The sequence below is a fragment of the Lissotriton vulgaris genome, chromosome 4_1 (genome assembly GCF_964263255.1).
Source record: "Lissotriton vulgaris chromosome 4_1, aLisVul1.2, whole genome shotgun sequence".
Classification (NCBI taxonomy): Eukaryota; Metazoa; Chordata; class Amphibia; order Caudata; family Salamandridae; genus Lissotriton; species Lissotriton vulgaris.
Genome location: NC_141691.1, coordinates 260060477 through 260077956, shown reverse-complemented (window position 1 = coordinate 260077956; position 17480 = coordinate 260060477).

Here is a 17480-nt window from a genome sequence, read left to right as displayed (position 1 = left end):
GGGTCATCAGCTGTCTTGTCGACGTTTAGTTTCAGATAGCAACCAGCCATCCATTTAGACACTTTTTCCAGGCAGGGTCCTAGCTGATGGTGTTCCAGGTCGAGCCATTTGTAAAGGAAATCACCAACTGGTAGAAGACTATGGACAAACCAAACTCCTGTAAAATTTTCACCAGCGACGCATAAAGACATTAAACAAAGTAGTGCTAACTGATGAGCCGTTAGGCACCTTGCATATAGATGGCATACTATCAGAAAAGCATGATCTGAACATATCTGTCCTTTAGGAAGGAAGGATGCCAATCCAGAGATGTATCTAGGGTCCCAACCTCCCTGAGCCTTTCTATCATGATTGCTTGGGCTACTGTATTGAACGCTGCATTTAAGTCTAAAAGCAAAATTGCGGCAGATCCACCCTTATCAAGAATGCTTTTAAGCTCATCAGTGACCACTACAGGGGCAGATTTTGTGCTATGCTCTGCATAGAAGGCCATCTGTGTAGGATGTGGATAATGATTGTCTTCTAAAAAACATGACAACGCAAGGTTGACATGTTTCTCTAACAATTTTCCTACAAAAGGTAACAATGAGATAGGATGGTAGTTGCATAGCATTGTCAGATCAAGATGGGGGTTCTTCAACAGAGGCCTGATGATGGTATGTTTCCAATTTTTTGGAACTACTCCAGAATCTAATGAGTGATTGAGTAAACCACCTATAGATGAAAGAATGACCTCCATACCCTTGGATAAAATATGAGGCGGTGCTGGATCTAAAGGGGATCCTGATTTTGTTTTGCTCCTAACAACGCAGCTGTTCTCCTCGTTCAATGCTGGGAAAAGTGTTAAAGCTGGTGACGTTGATGTTACAATGATGTCCTCTGTTCTACTTGGATCTATAACTATGTTACACTGTTTCATAAATATCTATAACTTTTTTCTTGAAGAAGACTGCTAGCTCTTTGCATCTTTTCTTGGTAGATCGAGGAAGACTTTTATACTGTTGTCTTGTTTAAAGTGGATTAACAACCTTGAATAGTTCATGAGGGGAACTTGAAGCCCAGAGTCTTCTCCTCATAGTACTTAGACTCAGCTTTTTTGATTTCATTATGATAAAGTATAATGGTGGTTTTATATTCAGTTTTTAGCGATGGATCATAATATTTCCTCCATTTCCAACCTTCTTACAATTTTTCCTCATGAAGGCTAGGTGGGTATTGAAACAGGGGGATATTTTCATATTAAATTTAGGCTTTAACCTACATTTTGGGATACATTCATCTACTGATGGTGCAATCTAGTGTTCCCATTGAGTGTAAGCCTCCTCTAACTTACCCTTTACATTTGGGGTAGAAGGCTCGCTTCAGGGACAGGTTTAGACCAACTCTGTGACAGGTTAGAGGAGACTTTAGATCAGGTTTGTATTGATGGATCACATAATGTGAAAGGTATAACATGATGATCTGACCATGGTACAGGGAGCAGGACGTTGACCTGTAACTTAGGATCATTAGAAAATATAGGGTGTTAGACCTGGCATTCTTGGCATGGATTCCCCTTGTATTTTTGCCTTTGCCTCCTGTGTTTTTACAGTACGTTGGACTTTGTTTTTGCCGGATTTGTGTAGTATATGGGGCAAACTTAGACGAAGAAAATACCCTTGAGTTTCTGAATGTTGAATTAGCAACTTGGCCCACACCACTGATCCTATTTGGGGATTTTAATATAAACTTAGCACGTAATATCCTAAACAATGAACATGTGAGGTATACTGGCAGGAAACCGCGTGTGTTTAAAGCATTACCGGCATTAACGGGTGATCATGGGCTAGTAGATGCATGGGCCTTCTTAAGGGGGGGCTGGATATACTTTTTTCTTTTTCCCATCTGATGTTAGTCCATCTAGATTATTTTTTTACTTCTCAATCACTGTTAAATCAGGCAGGGATTCAGGTATATCCGAGAATCACCTCGGATCATGGGCCAGTAGTTCTGTCCATAGCAAGTATAGCATCAATCATGCGGCCAAGGGGCTTTTCTTTCGATCGCAAACTATTATTGGAACAGCAATTTATCGACCATATGAAGCGATGGATAATATTCTTTTTTAATACTAATCGAGGGAGTAGCAGTGTGGGAGGTGTGTGGGACTGCTTCAAGGCTGCTTTTCGTGGAGAGGTGTTGAGTTTCGGTTTATATAACCAAAAAAAGCAGGCAGCCAAAACAAAAGAATTATATCAGGAACTGATCAACGCGGTACAACAAACCACGTTAATCGTGTGATTATGTAAAAGTTACTAGGGAAGCATTATGTTTAATTTTATTAGATGCTGAGAAGGCTTTTGACCGCGTTACATGGTGCTTTTTATGGGACGTTATAAGGAGTCTGGGCTCTGGACCACAGTTCATTAAATCAGTGCAGACACTTTATCATCGACCGGTCACTCGTATCAATGCTATGGGACTCGAGTCGGCTGAGGTGGAAATATACAGAGGTACTAGGCAGGGTTGCCCTTGTTCCTCTCTTTTATTTTCTTTATAGATCAAACCTTTTTTAAGGATGTTAGAATCTAGCTCACGTATATCTCCTTTACTTATACAGTCCTACCAATTTAAGGTATTAGCATATGCAGACGACGTGGCTGTAGTCACGCCGAACCCAGCTGTGGCGTTGCAGGCAATTGAACAATTGGCTATAGCTTTTGGTAGGTCATCTGGCTATAAGCTGAATTCTGCCAAGACTCAGCTATTAAGTGCTAACATTCCGAACTATGCTGATCCAAGGTTGTGTCAAGAGGTTGTACATTTGGGGGTTAAATTATGAACATGTACAACCACTCTGGTCAAAGCAAATTGGGATCAGCTCTTGGCCGGGGTAAAGAAACAACTAGACCGTGCCGAATGCTTGCACCTCTCCCTAGTGGGGCGATGTAATTTATTAAAAATGATGATACTCCAACAAATTTTATATCTTTTCCGTTGCATACCCTTGGAGGTCCCTAAAGCTAGCTTGGTACAACTGCAAGCAACCTGTATGAGCTTCATGTGGTCAGGGACTAAAGCACGACGGGCCAGGCACTTTATGATATTGCCAAGAGCTCGGAGGATGGTCGGTACCGGATTTTGTTCTATACTATTATGCATGTATGTTACAAGGGATGGGCATTTTGATCACAGGGGCAGCACCGGCGCAGCTCGCGGAATATCCCTCGATATATCAATTGCTATTGGGGGTAAAAGCAAAAAACTGCGTATTCCTGTATTTGGAATGGAGCTATTACAAGGGAACACAGTTCAAGACCCTGGAAGCAGCGTACAAGGTCTGGCGAGCAGTGAGAGATATGTTTGGCTTCGAGAAAATGTCATATTACACACCGTTGGCATCGCCAATATTTCTACCGGTTGATTTATGAGACAGAATGGTGTATGATTAGAGGGTGAGAGGAATAAGAGTGGTGGGAGATCTATATTCTGATGGTTCTCTCAAATCTTTTGAACAACTACGGACACAATATCAGCTTCCCAGAGAGAATCTTTCTAAATATCTGCAGATTAGGGAGTATTTGGAGAACAGTGGTATCACTTTTCAACCAAATCCCCTGATCGAGGGTAATACAAGGGGGGCAACGATTGGCACGCTATATAACCTTATGCTAAGCAATAAAGTTAATGACATTGAGTTACAGAATCTTAAATGGGGGGCTAAATTAGGCAGGCAGGATATTCAAATTGAAACTTCTTTGAGAATAGCGAAATAATTATTCCTGTCTGCAAAGCTCTCTGCGCAACACTTTAAATCACTCTTTAATTCATATTATACACCTGATAAGGTCTCAAAATGGCCTGGGGATGCGATAGGGAAATGTTTTCGCTGCGGTTTTATTTCCGCAGATGATGTACATATTTTCTTTGCATGCCCATCTTTGGCACCCCTCTTGTCGAAGATAGAAAAATGTCTATTGGAATTTGTAGGTAACCCAATCCAGTTGTCTGCAACACAGATCCTCCTAGGAGTAGAATTGGGTTCGCTGGATATTGGAATTTCGAAGCAGCATGCTAAACTAATATTTGTAGCAACAGCTGTATACAGACTATGTATCGCATCGTTCTGGCTACAACAGGAACCACCCTCATTCGAGGAATGGCGGGCTAGGTTCTTGGCAATACATAATATGGAACATAGTCTTTATGCTCTTAAGGGTATACGGAAAAAGAAACTTGGTGAACAAATATGGGGCTCAGTTACACATTATCTTGAGTCTTAAATAGGATTCCATCTTTTCCCATGTGCCATTTGGTAGAATCAAGTCAAAAGTCTCAATTCTTATTTTTTCGCAGATTAATGTGCTGTCCTTTTTTTCTTTGATTGCTCATAATACACTCTGTTAAGTTTGCATGGTGCAAAATGTTTAGCTTCGATTTTTGCAGTATGTTAACACGTTATGATTTGTTTTGTGATAATCTATATTGTATTAGAATGACTCATACCAACCGATTCATGTAATTGACAAAAATTAAAAAAAAAAAAAATATATATATATATAGGGTGTTAGCCCTGCCATTCTTGGCATGGGTTTCCCCTGTATTTTTGCTTTTGCCTCCTGTATTTTTACATTAAGTTGGACTTTGTTTTTGCCGGTCTGGTTGCTTTGGGCACTTTGCAACTGCTGTTCAGTGCCAAAGTGCATTGTTGTTATGGATTTGTGTGTTCACAATGGCTTATTTGATTAACTGCTAAGTCCCTAGTACAGTGCACCGTGTGTGCCCAGGGCCTGTAAGGCAAATACTGTCAGTGGGCTTGCAGCAGAGATTGTGCCACCCACACAAGGTGCCTTGCAAAAGGATCTCAGGTCTGCCATTGCAGTGCCTGTGTGCAGTTTGTACTGCCATGTTGACCTGGCAAGTGCACCCACTTGTCAGGCCCTAATCTTCCCTTTTCTTACATGTGAGTCACCCCTAATGGTAGACCCAAGGTACCCCTGTGGGCAGGGTGCAGCGTATGTGAAAGGTAGAATATGTCCTGATGTGTGTGGCATGTCCTGATAATGAAATACTGCCAAAAGTAAAAGGCCATCTGCCCCACAGAATAGAATGGGAAGTTTACTTATAACATCTTATGAATATAATGCCCATGGGAGTAAGATGGGAAAATAGAGTTTAGTATACTTTAACACAGAATGTAAAGATGCATCTTTTAGTAAGGAAGAAAGTACATATTTTCTTGTTTAGCCATCCAGTATGCCTCTGCTAGGTTTGTGGATTGGCTGTCTGGTTTTGGAGTGACAGGGGCTGGGGATGCGCCTTCAGTTCAGACAACCACTTCGGGGGTGAGGTGTGTCCTGCCTTTCCATGGTGAGTCAGGGCTGGGCAGAATAGACCTGGACTGCATGGAGAGTAGGGGGAGGGGATTTCTGCCACACCTGAATGGGCCCGGTCTGCCTTGGACAATGCTGACTGAACCTCCTGCTAGGAAGCTGGGATAGAGTGGACAGAACCAGTTTGTATTGTGCACAGACAATCTCTGCTCCAGAGAACAACAGATTTTGCACCATAAAACGGGGGGCCCAGACCCCTGAACTTTCGACTACTTCTGGAATTCAAGAGGAACCTCTACCAAGGAGAAGAGCTGGGAGAGGTTGGAGGAGAAGTACTGCATTCTGCGGTGTGCTTTCGGGGGTTGGCCTGCAGTAGCTGTTTCTGTCAAGGAGAGGAAGTGTGTGTGTATCCTGCTTGTCAAAGTATCTCAAAGTGTTTGAGGTAGAGCTTGCCTCCGGTTCATTAAGTCTCAGGAACAGCAAAGACTTCACCATCCCTCTGGGCACTGTTTCTGTAACCACAGGTTTCAGTCGCCATAGAGGAGAAGAGCAGCTGACTCTGTCACAGGCCCCGTCGCAGGTTCTGTGTCCTGAAGGCATCGCCATACTTCTTACCGCATCCCTGGTCTCGCTGATGCCGCTGGGCGACTGTCTCAGCAATGGCAGGCCTGAGACAGGTTTGAAAGGCTACTTGTGTGGGTGGATTTGGGGGTCTCTAGTTGGCATAGGTAGGTACCTGTGACAAATAGGGGCTCTTGCATTTAGTCAGGGTAAGGGGGTACACTCCTAAAATAACCCCTGCTCACCCCCTTGTCAGCTTGGCACAAGCAGACAGGCTTATTTCAGAGGCAGTGTAAAAAGCATTTGTGAACACATACAGTAACCCAGTGACAACACTACAGACGGACACCAAACAAGTTGCAGTATAAAAATAAGTATTTTTATATTGACTTAACACAAGACCACAAATGACAAAACTCTACAATACTGTACTTAAAAATTGTAGAATTAGCTCAGTTCTCTTTAGATGTTCAATTGCAACACTTTGAATCAATGTACCTTAGGATGCGTAACGCTATCCAACGAAAATGTTACACGCAAGAACGGTGATGCGTCAAGTCCCTACTGCTGCGTAGGGGATGCGTTAGTTCTTCTCTGCGAGGGGAGGTGATGCGTCAGTTTCTTACTGTGCTTCCGTGGTGGTGCGGCCCGCAACGCTGTGATGCGATGTAAATCAGGTGCACTTAAACAAAGATGGCATCTTTTTCTTGGATGTGACACGATCCGATTACGCCCGACGGCCGTGCGGCGACTCAACAATTCTACTGAGCCATGACAGGCCCAGCGACACACATTCCGGTGATGCAGCAACGTCTGATGCAACATCGATCCTCTTTTCCGGGGATGCGGTGGATGCGGCGGCCACGCGCTTCTTCTTCGTGAATCGCGCTTCCAGCTCCTTGCAACACGCAGTTCCTCAGAAAGCCCAACACAACTGGAGGCACTTCCAAACAACTCTTGGGGAGCTGCTGGGTGAAGTCTGTTATCCTTGAGACTTCAGCAGGAGGCAAGCTCTTTCTCAAGCCCTTGGAGATCCTTCACAAGTTGATGAAAGTACACACAAAGTTCCTCTTGCCTTTCTTTCACAGTCAGGCAACCGCTGCAGTGCAATCCCCGAAGCTGCACTTCAGCTTAGGGATAATCTCTCCTCAGTCTCTCTGGTTCCTCTCCTCAGCAAAGGTTTCTTCTTGTTTCCCAAAAGTGATCTAAAGTTCTGGAGTCTGGGTCCCCTCTATTATACATAGCTTCTCTTTGTTCTCTGAAGGCAGAGAGGCCTTTGCCTAGCCCAAACCAGTTCTGGTCAGTCCTGTAGCACTCTGTTTACATGACTCCTTCTTTCCGTTCACAGTGCAGAGACATCAGATGCACCACAGGAGGTGGAGCCAGCAATGTGGAGGGAAGGCACAGCCCTATTCAGGTCCCAGGTTCAACTCCTCCCTCCCATCTGCATGCAGATCTCTCTATTCAGCCCTGTGCAGACTCACCCTGTCTCTTCTCATCCCCCAGCCCCTGTCACTCAAACGCCAGACAAAGAACACACAACCTAGCAGAGGCAGACTTGGATAGTTAGACAAGAAAATACCTACTTTCGAAAAGTGGTATTTTCAAACACAGAATGTTAAAACTAACTTCACTAAAATATGCATTTTATTATTCTGAGTTCAGGCACTAAACTTGAATTTCTACCTAGTTCCCTGAGTCAGTTAGGATTATAAGATGTAATAATCAAACTGCCCATTCTGGCCTATGGGGAACAGGTAGCCTTGTAATAGTGAAAAACGAAAATGACTGTAATTCACTGATAGGACATGCCACACACACCAGGGCATGTCTTACCTTATACTTACAATGCGCCCTGCCCTTGGGCCTACCATAGGGGTGTCTGATATGAAGAAAAGGGAAGATTTGGGGACTGGCAAGTGGGTGTACTTGCCCAGTCAACATGGCGGTACCAGACTGCACATAGGCTCTGCAATGGCAGACCTGAGACACACTTTTACAGGCTGCTTCTGTGGGTGGCACAACCAGTGCTGCAATCCCACCAGCAGTATTTGGGTTACAAGCCCTGGGCACACTCAGTGTTTCTGTACTAGTGTCTGACATGTAAACCAAACCAACCAATCATGGAATTTCTAATCCATACATCAATTTATAATAGGGAGAGCATATGCACTTTAGCACTGATCAGCAGTGGTAAAATGCCCAGAGTCATAAAACCAACAAAAACAGGTCAGACAAAATACAGGAGGAGAGCAAAAAATTCAGGGATGACCCTTCAAAAAGGGCCAAGTCCTACACCTGTTAAATAACTAGGCACACCCGTTGGGCCGGGATTGTGTGCAGTAGGAAAGAGCTTTCCTTCACACCCTGGGGGATTTCTGCCTGGAGGAGAATCTCCTCGAGTTTCTCACTGTACACGATACATACAACTTACCACTCTGTCCATTTTTGCAATATAGAGGATGTAGCCTCATGGCTAGAGTGGTCGACCTCGAAGCTGGGGAACCGGGCTCGAATCTCTGCAACAATGATTAACATCCTGTGATTCTGGGCAAATCACTTAATCTTCCTGTGCCTACAAAAAATGAATTTGTCCTTCTGTAATGAAATTGGTGCTTATGTAAAGCGCTCTTAAAGCGGATGTCTCAGGTCTAGTTTGCGCTATATAAATCTCTCAAAAACAAAAACAAAAAACTCCAAAGGCATCCCCCACCAATGCATTATTGCAAACTGTACATATCATGGAGCAGGGCTGAGGACTTGTTACATGGATTTCTAGGGCAATCAGAGAACACACAGACATTTCTCTGCAGCCACTTAGGAGGTCCCGGAAGGGTGTCACGGAATAGGTGTTCAAGGATAAAGAATGACAGAGGGTGACAGAATACCCACAAAAAGTCTTTAGCAAAGCCCATTTTCGATTCCATTCACCACAAGGCATACAGATAAAGGTCATCTTGTACCCATGGGCATGCTCCGACTGTGCTAGGAGTCATCGCTTCCCTGCACACTTCTGTCATTTCATGTAGGATTGGACACTCATTCCAATGGTCATAGGGAGGCTGCAGTTGGCAATAATAAGGTGACAACAAGAGTCACTGATCTCCTTCTCCTCCAGGCCAAACGCAGTGTAACAATCCGATGGAGATAAGCAGGAGCCCCACCTGGTGCAGCAAGGAAAGCTGAGGCGCTCTTCTGGGCAGAAGCGGAGAGCAGGGCCTCACCCAGGGAGGAACAGCAGGTCTGACCAGGCAACCTATGGCATCCCAGTGGGATGATTTGATGCTTGATCTGAAGTGATATTGAGAAGAGGAGGAATGACCCCTTATATCTGCTCCAAATTCTTTCCAGGCTAACTTTATCAGCCAGGGGGACTTCTTGAGCATAAACGCTTCCTAATGCTCCACACTGAAGTGGCCTACTTCAATTTCTCCCTCCCAATTGTCCCATTTTTCTGCCCCCCCCTCCTTTTCAGGTGCTCCACAAACCTAATATACAGAGAAGGCCCCTATCCCTCTCTCCCTAGCCATGGCACTGGATATCCTCTCGAAGTTCCACACCCCGAACTACTACACAATTGGCAAGAGGTCAACACATTTTTCTTTGTGCAACTCTCTGGATGGGGAGCCTAGGGATTGACCGGGATAAGTAGTTAAAGGTTTTGTTGATGTTTTTACCCATTATATAGGTATGCTGACGATCACAATCACAGATAAATATCAGTGTATACTTATATGTCGTCCTGGGGCCCCCCTTTGTGCTGTAATCAGTTAAATGTCTATTCATACTGCCTGCCTGTCCCAGACGTAGTATTTCCAAAACTCAATAAAAAGATAGCAAAAAAAAAATAATGATACACACTCTATGGGTTGTTAGGAAACATCACAAATATAATCTATGAACAATAAATCATAAAAATCTAAATATTTCATATATAATGCCAGTGGGTTATGAAATAGGGCACCGATGCCAAGTTTTAAAAATCAAAGATAATTAATTTCACAGTGATCAATAGAATACATATAAAATAAGGTATGACTCATGTTGCAAACACCTGTATGAAAAATAGGGCACTACAGAAACATTTTAATTAATCAACTCATTTCCGAAAACATTTCCATAGCATATCATGCAAATGATTTAATTTCTGTTTGATACTAAGGTAATTAGTGTCTGTTGAGGAAGATAAAACATGAATATTAAACTAAACTCTCAATTAAAATGTCCTCCTGTTTTGTGGTGACAGGTATATGAATATATGCATAATGTTGCTGCGTGACCTATGAAGGTTTAGGTGTGTTAGATTCATCAATTCATTTTTCCACAACATGTATGCATCATTTAAGAGGATGTATAAAAATGAACAGAATGAGCATAAGTGTATATATTTTTATTTTAGAGGAAGTTATGCCAGCTTATCTTTAAGGATGAACAGAAATGTTGGTTTTAGAAACTGAACATTAGTGCGTGCCCTTTTTTTTAAATAGAATACATGACATATGGCTGCTTCCGTACTGTAGGGCTGGTAAAATAAAATGTATGCTTTTACCAATGACTTAAATCTTTCAAAATGCAACTAAATTGGCACATCTCAAAACTACAGTTTAGCAAATGATAATACTCTTTTAGGGCCCTAATCACCAAAAAATAAAAGTGCGTGAACGAATTTCATCTGTCTCTGAGTGCACATTTCCGTTTATTTCTTTTTACGCTCCTTCACAGTGCTGCATTTGGAAGCCACAGGATTCCAAGCTTGCTAATGGAATTGTCTCGTTATACTTTAGTCTCCCATTCCTGAGTTCCCCATAGCTGAGAACTCTCCATGAGGGTATGTAGCCTCCTGTGCATATGCACATTATTTTTATCTATGCAGGGAAAACATATTTCCATTTGCAGAAAGCCTTTCTTCTAAACTTCCAACAAACCTGAGGGAGATCTATTACTCTTTTCATCCTGGAAGGAGAGAAACTCCTGCCCTCCACAGAGTTACATCATCTGACCATTTTCTAGGCGGAAACAGGTTGAAGTGAAGTTTAGAAATGCCATAAGCGAACTCGCGCCAGATGTAAAAAGCTCAATTGTGCCGTTTGCGACCTGAAAAATGTTTTTTTGCATATACACAATAAAACATGCTATTTCGTAACTTTTGACCAAATCAAATCAAATCAAAATTTGCATTTGCGATTCGGTATTTGGAAGGGGGGTGTTTTGGGCATCCCTTCCAAATACTAAATCCGTATGGAATGTATCACTGCTTTACATCAAAATTCATGTTGCTAAACAGTAATACTTTACCACCATTTTAAAACTTCGAAGTAACATTTTTTTTTAAAACACATCCTGTTATCCTTTAACCCCTTGGCCGTGGCGGTAATTCCGCTGCGATGCTGGAGGGTAGGGGGGTCGTGTGGCGCCGCCATGCTCGTGACAGAACCACTCCGTCACGAGCCACGTGCGCGCTGTGCTAATGACGGAGTGGTTCCGTCACGGCCCCGCCCGCTCATCAATTCAGCTGAGCATGCGCGGAATTGATGCAGCGTGGGCAGAGCGGCCGCGGCGTGACGGAACCACTCCGCCATTGGCACAGCGCGCCCATGGCTCGTGACGGCGTGGATCCGTCACGAGCACGGAACGGGTTAAGAAATGCATTGAAAAAAATTGCTTTATTTAAAAGCAATCATAGACACAGTGGCCTGTTTACTCCGGTAAGCCACCATCCCTATGAAAAACTACGCACTTAAGACTTTCAAAGAATGCCTGTATTTCATTTTCTGATCACTTCTGACAAAACGTGAGGGCACAGTCCTCCACTTTTCCTCTACACCATCCCTATGATGGCTGAAAAGCTTAGTGGCTCACAAATTGCAACCTACCTCATTAATATGCATGAAGTAGGTCTATTTGTGACCCACAAGGAATTGCTAATGAAACTTTGAAAAGGTTTCATACATAAGGAGTAGGGATTACAAACACAACTGTAAATCCACACCTGTAGATGTATGCCTAAAGGGCCAATTTACCAAAAGAATTACAAGATCTACACTCATTAGGATTGCTGCAGACTTTCGAAGTTGGGAACCAGATTCGAATCTCTGCACCAGTTTAATATCCTTTTGATTCTGAACAAATCACTTAGGCCCAGATGTAGGTAAAATAGATTTACCGATTTTTAATTACCGAATTCTACCGATTCGGTAGTTAAAAATCGGTAAATCTAAGGGGTGGATATGTAGGAACATCCAGATGTTCCTTTTACCGAATCGGTAAATATCTGTATTTACCGATTCGGTAAATACCGACCGGTAATGCCCCATTCATTCCTATGGGCTTTGAAGCCCATAGGAATGAATGGGGCATTACCGGTCGGTATTTACCGAATTGGTAAATACCGATTTTGACAAGGGTGCAGGGGGTGTCACTTTGACACCCTCTAGCACCCCCAAAAAAGATTCGGGGGCCATGTGGCAGGCATACCTGCCCTAAGGGCAGGTCTGCCTGTCATATGGCACAGGTGTGCATGCACACATGTGCATGCACACCGGAATCGGTATTTTACCATGAAGTTGGACTTCATGGTAAAATACCGATTCTGTAAGGCTTGTGGGACTCAGAAGAGTCCCACCTACATCTCATTGTTACCGAATCGGTAAAAATACCGATTCGGTATTTTACAGATTCGGTAAATTTACCGATCGGTAAATTTACCGAATCTGTAAAATATGTGGCCCTACATACCATTTTGTGAATCTCGGTCGGTAACGGCCGAAAATACCGATTTTCGGCCATTACCGACCGACCTACATCCGGCCCTTAGACCCTTATTTATGAAAAGTGTTGCACTGTTGAGTGAAAACAGTGATGTAACACTTGTTTGCCCTGGGTCCATCAACATGGATGCACTGTATTTACTGTACTGTCAGGTTATGTGTGCCAGCAAGGGATTTCCCTTAAGCAATTTTTTCTGACATGTTTAGCGAATTAATACAGTTCAGTTATACACAATCTTGAACCAATAGTGTAATGATTTAGAGCAGTTCAACAATCATGCACAAATTGATTGATTCAGAAGAAAGAAGAGAAATAAACATGGGATGGGAATGGGGTGTTATAATTGCAATCCACTTTGGATCCAACCGGGTCTGATTATACATATGAGTTGCTTAACCTGTAAACTATGTAACAGAACATCACAACACCGCCTATCTGGTGGATGACATATAGCAAGAGATTTTAAAAGATCAGGGGGTGTCATCAAGCACTGATCAAACCAAATTGTGATCGGCACCCAAATATATGTGTGTTTAACTATGCCGCCACTTGTGAAATTGACACAAGACCCTGAAATTAGTTAAAATGCATCATGTTGTTACAGATTGCATACCGGAAATTGTCAACCGGTTTGCCTTTTTGGATAGAGGAGCGTTATTCCGAAACTCACAACCACGATTTCTGAACAGCAACCATCAGGTATCAGATAGACTCATTTTGCCTAATAATCATCATGCCGGCTAGATATCATGGAGCAAATGATTAAGTATGAACGTAAAATCCGTTCCGCTCGCGGAATTTGCGGATTTTCTGCAAATTAGCGATCCGCGAATTCTCGCGAATTTCCCGAAAATTTGCAAATTCGCATGCTGCGGATTTTTTTGCTTGGTGATACAATAGTGCGGCGCGCGGCGTTCACATACCGTCATTCAGCGTTTGCAGACTTGTTTTTCTCCATGTTTTGCGTGTGCTGCGCCATTTTGGATCTTGCTGCGGGATCCCGTGGGAGTTTGTCGACCGCGATTACTTCATCGCTGCTTGCCACCTTGCACAGCGAGAGTTTGTCAATGCGAGTACGTCATAAAGGCCTGTGATCACGTATCGCGGGAGTAAACAATTGCGAACACGTAGATGCAACTATCTCGCGTTTGCGACATTGCAAAATTTGCAATTCTGCACAAAAAATCCACCAGCAGGCAGCATAAACCTTCTGAAAATGATGATTTTTATCAGAATAACTCCTCAGGTTGACATTTGCCTGCACTTTTTTTTGCAAGGAGTCCTATTTGGGGGGGGCGGTGGGAGGAAGGAAGTGCCCCACAGTCTGCAACTTCCTCTTCCTGTCCAGCAGGCTCCTCCCAGTGCTTTGTTCATGTCCTGGTCACTTTGATTTGGATCTTGACCTGGAAGGATTGCTTTTTGTGGATGCTGCTGGATATTTGGATTTGAGGCCTTTTTGACTTTCTTTGGATCACTTTTGGATTAGAAATTTCACAAGTAAGTTTGTTTGGGGCATTACAGTTGCTGCAACTACAATTTTGGAACTTTTTCAGAACATTAAATAAAATATATTGTGGGTAGCCACAGTATCCAGTAGGACCAGGGTTAGTTATGGGTGCATGATACAACTGGTTTGTTGAATTTCAACATGATTTAGGGCATGGATGGCATTAGATTGTGGTGATTTTTGTGTGTTTTTCGATTTTTTGGCTGTTGTTGGGACCTTTTGCCCAGGGGTACTTAGTGGTGCATGGACTGAGTCTTTCTGTGGGGTCTCTTTAATGTAAACATCATGGAGGGCATGGATGTCATTGGATTGTGGTGATTTTTGTGTGTTTTTCGATTTTTTGGCTGATGTTGGGGCCTTTTGCCTAGGGGTACTCAGTGGTGCATGGACTGAGTCTTTCTGTGGGGTTTCTTTAATGTAAACATCATGGAGGGCATGGATGGCATTGGATTGTGGTGATTTTGTTGTATTTTTCGATTTTTTGGGGTGTTGATGGGTCCATGCCATGTGGGTGGGGGCCATTTTGAGGACTGGTACAGGCAGGGCCTGGCTATGTGGTGGGGGTCAAGGGGCCATTTTGAAGCCAGGCAGTGTGCTTTGTGCCATAGGCCTGCGTCCAATGTGCCTTGCTTTCATCCATTATGCCCTGGGTTACTCAGTGGTGCATGGGCCTAGTCTTTCGGTGGGGTGTCTTGAATTTGAACCTGATTGTGGCATGGGTGTCATTGGATTGTAGTGATTTGTGTGTGTTTTTTAATTTTTTGGGGTGTTGATGGGGCATGGCCATGTGGGTGGGGGCCATTTTGAGGACAGTTACAGGCAGGGCCAGGCCATGTTTTGGGGGTCTAGGGGCCATTTTGAAGCCAGGCAGTGTGCTTTGTTGTGCCATAGGCCTGCAACCAGTCTGCCATGCTTTCATCCATTATGCCCAGGGGTACTCAGTGGTGCATTGGCCTAGTCTTTCTGTGGGGTGTCTTGAATTTGAACATGATTGAGGGCATGGATGGCATTGGATTGTAATGATTTTTGTGTGTTTTTCGATTTTTTGGCTGTTGTTGGGGCCTTATCCCCAGGGGTACTCAGTGGTGCATGGACTGAGTCTTTCTGTTGCGTCTCTTTAATGTAAACATCATGGAGGGCATGGATGGTATTGGATTGTGGTGATTTTTGTGTGTTTTTCGATTTTTGGGCTGTTGGTGGGGCCTTTTGCCCAAAGTGTACTCAGTGGTGCATGGACTGAGTCGTTCTGTGGGGTCTCTTTAATGTAAACATCATGGAGGGCTGGAGTTCTGGACTTTTTTGGTTCCGTCCAGAGGTGTCAGGGTACAACACCCGAAGACCCCGGAGTTCCACCTGCCTTGGTGCACAAATGAACAGAAACACGGGCTTCTCGATGGTGGCGTCAAAGACCAAAGGTTTATTACTGCAGGGACACAGAAATCACAGAATCTACACACGGGCAGAATCTAGGAGACTGTTCGATTTGTACAAAGTGGGTTGCTCCTTATATACTAAAAATTGTGCTCTAGGCAAATATTTCACATGTCGGTACATTCCCAAACCTTTGTGTCTCTAAACAATAAATATTTGGCGTTACACAGGAACTGTCGATAATATCTGATACCAAACATCACGAAGAGGGGTTCCCACCAGTCCATCACAATCCCTTGTCAATATTGCATTCAAGACCCGGACCGCCTCATCGTAAAGTTCGTTACCTCCCCCTAATAAAGGCCCAGAAGGAAAAGAGTAGAGCCAGGTGCAGGAGATAGAAAAGCGGGATAAGAGATGTTTGTGGGTTGTAAATGGGCAAGGCTACCGGCTTCGGCCGCCTAATCATGATCAGGTACAATGGACACGAAGACCAGTTTGGCAGGACTGGCCTCGGGCAGAGGAGGCAGCCTTTGTCGAGTCATGCAGCTACAGCGTGATCTGGTTTAAGGTGCACGTGTCACGTAAGAGGTGAATCTCCGGCTAAGGCTACGTGTCTTTAATCAAAGTGAAGTGAATGAAATGATCAGAGGCTATTGCATATGTGAGGGCAAGGAAACACAAAATGGCGGCCACGATCTAAGATGGATGCCGTGTGTATATCAGAAATGTGTCAGTGGAAGGAGTGCTCTTGCTCGTAGCGTAGCGAAAACACTAGGATATACTAAATGGATCATTTGCGGTTCACTGATACCATTTTTATGTATTTCCGACAAACTTAAAAACACGGGTTCAAGTCGTCACGGAACCGTCACGGAACCTCAGACCCTCCTTTTGCCCTTACATAGGCAATTACTCAGTCTATGTCAGAATCTAGTTCTATGCTCATCAGGTCAGTGACATGTTGTTGTATCATCATCCTTTCTCGTGTCTTTTCTCCAAACGCAGGTGGTTTCCTAAAACAGGTTGTAGCACAAAGACTACACAGAGCAGGACCACACTGGATAATCAGACAACATGAGAATAGTAATATTAAGATGACACCAATGACCATTAGAACCTTCCATCCCCACGCTGAGATCAGAGTCCAAAACCACTCCATGAAGGACCAGTTTCCCTTGTCTACATGTATGGAGTCCGAAATCTTGTGCAACTTAGAGATCGCCTCGTAAACTGTTGGAGCATTATTAGGAATAAAGACACAGCAGCTCGATTGGATCATTCTGCATACCCCACCTCGATCTGCAAGTATAACATCTAGAACCATACGGTTCTGCAATGTCATGAGCCTATCCGCCTGAAGCTCAGCTGTCAGATTGCTAAGGGCACCAGCAGTTTCGGTAATAGTAGATTCAACTACCCGTGTTAGCTGACGTATGTTTCTACTATTGGCCATAGGCCCCCAGAACGGAAGGAAGCCTTTGAAGAAGTCTCCAGCTTCCTGACCAGCGGTATCTTCCTTGCTGAAGACACCTCTCGCTACTCTTGTTCTGTGGTAATCAGGTGAAGCAGTGTATGTCGGAGGCAATAATCGAGCAATATAACATGATCCTGAGAAGTCGGCAGGCAACCATGTATAAGCTCTGTCTCGACAGATGAAGTAGGTACCCCTGGCAGTAAGGAAAGCAGGGGAAGAGTTAGCCGGAAACACATAAGTCTCTACGCACTCACTCCTCCCTAGCTGAGCTCTCGGATTTCTCCCATTACCTTGCAAACAGACCTGACCTCGGTGAGGTACGACCCAGATTGGAGTTGAGCTTTTACGCTTGCTTTCTCCTAAACTAAGGCGATACTCTGAAGTATTCCAACTTAAATATACTCGCAATTCGTCTCTAGGGTAAGATGGAGTATTATTGACGTCTTTGACCATGTCAATAATTCCCTGGACTAAAGCTTTGTTA